Raw genomic sequence first — 2,350 nt, 5'->3', positions numbered from 1 at the left:
TGCTCTTCCGATCTAATGAAATATTATAGAAAATATTTTTGGTTTAGGAAAGATGTAACGTACCTTCATATGTATCTTTATAAGAAATAAGCTAAAAGAAGGCTTACAATAAAATATTACACTTCTAAGAAACAAAATATGGGAAAGTACGGTAAGTATCTGCATCGTTAATGACGTGCAAATGAGGTGTAAATGAGTTTGCCTTTCTCTTCTGCCAGCCCTTAACGGCTGAGTTCCGTAAAGCACAATGTATGATACGCATAATATATTATTATATCTTTGTTGTTTACCGAAAATTACATAAGAGCATGGAACTTGTTCCGCCTTATTAATTAGTGTCAAATAATAAATACCAAACAAGTGGATTATCAATATTTTTACTCAAAGTGTTAAATATATGAACAAATATAAATGAATTTTAAACAATTGTAATAATTCAATCCGATTTTTAAGTCCTAACTAACAAATACCGTATATACAGATTCCAAACATTGTCGTTAATTTATTAGATATTGCATTATAAACAATTGGATAGCGAGAGAGACTTATAACTTGTTCCGTTCGATTTATTAATGTTAAATAACAATTACCAAACAAGTGGATTACCGATATCATTGTCTGATTATTAAATAATGGATTTTAAACAAATTGCAATAGTTTAGATTTCTAAGTCCTAATTAAGAATTACTGCATAGACAGATCTCAGATATCATTGTTAACTTGTTAAATATCGCGTTATAAACAAATAGATAGTGTGAGAGGTTTAGAACTGATTTCGTTTGTAACGATGCACCCCCGAAAGTGCATCGTTCCCGGCCGAACAACCGCTGAATGCCGCCCGACCGACTAGGAGTAGAGCGCTTCTCTACTCCTGGTCGAATGTTTCTCGACAGGGGCCATTCCGCTATCCATACCCGAACAGGCGACACCAAGGTGAAGCATTCCTTCACCCCGATCCGAGCGTTTCTTCGGGCGCGTCATCTCCCCTGTCCTCTATCACATATCGCTCCAATTCAGACAGGTTCGGTCGTACTAACGACACCTGTCATCCCGGGGCATTTCAAAACCCACGTGCACGTAGCAGTCCGCTCGCCATACCCGGCCGGTGCATACGCTCCGCACGCGTGCTCATATCGCCGACCCAGCTGGTGGCGCCGCGCACCGCTCTGCGATCCGTACGCGCCCGACTATCTCCGGATACCAATATGCGTTACCGCAGTTGGGATACTGCCAAGATTATTTCTTTGCATCATTTACGGATTTCTTTGCGTTATTGTTAAGTCGCGGACTTCTTTGCGTTGTCTTAAAGTATCGTCGAACATTATCAAATAATGTAGCTCGTTCGCTAAACGTGTTTATTTTATACCACGACATTTATTTATTTTATGTTGCTTTCCGAAATATATTTTATACGTTTAAATTTATTATTTGTTATCCGTTTATTGTTCGATTCTTTAACTCCGCTACTCTCTCTCCTGAATCAGCTTGCGATCCCTGCCACTAGTTTTCGTACCGACAAGCTATTCCGTGTATCAAAAGCAGGATGTTTACGTTTAATATATTAATGCTAGTAGGAGAGATAAGCCGGTTCTAACCCAGGAGCTCCGAGGGGGGAGCGGGGCCGGGGGGAATTTGCACGGGGGGGGGTGACGTCACAGGGGGTAACCGCCGAGATGTTTATATAAACATGGGCCATGTATGTTTACATAAACAATGATAGCGGCGGTCTCATTGAGTATAAACATGGGCTTTGTATGTTTACATAAACAATGATAGCGGCAGACTCATTGAGAATATGGGGGGAGGATTTTTCGCGGGGCCCCGGCGCGCCCCCGCGTCGTCGCGGGCCGCGTTCGTGGGTCGCGTTTTCGCGCACGCGGTCTCCCTCGCGGTCTCACACATAGCGCGTCCTCCCTTCCACGCATAGCGCGCCTATAGCGTGTTCTCGCTCCTACGCACGCTACCGTGCCGCTGCCATGCTTGCTCGCTTACGCGCACGCTGTCCCGTCGCCGCCATGCGCACGCGGTCTCCCTCGCGCTCTCGCTCGCACGCGCTTTCACCCATTGCGCGTTGTCTCGCTCATACTATGTAGGTTTAAAAAAAATGTACAAGTATATTTATGAATACATAGACCAATATATTATAAACACAAAAAATGTAGTGATTACAAAAATATATATGAGAATCATCAGAAAGATATATAGTTTTACAAAATATGTATAAAGTAAAGTCTCCCGTTTGGGAACGTTACATTCGCTTCCTGAGATGTTCCCTCGAACGCAAGGGGGATCGTCGCGAATAACGCTTTCCGGGGGGATGCGAATGCCGGGATGAATGGCGTCCCCTCGA

The sequence above is a fragment of the Wasmannia auropunctata genome, unplaced genomic scaffold (genome assembly GCF_000956235.1).
Source record: "Wasmannia auropunctata unplaced genomic scaffold, wasmannia.A_1.0 LD336060.1, whole genome shotgun sequence".
NCBI lineage: Eukaryota > Metazoa > Arthropoda > Insecta > Hymenoptera > Formicidae > Wasmannia > Wasmannia auropunctata.
Note: the sequence above shows the minus strand (reverse complement) of the source record.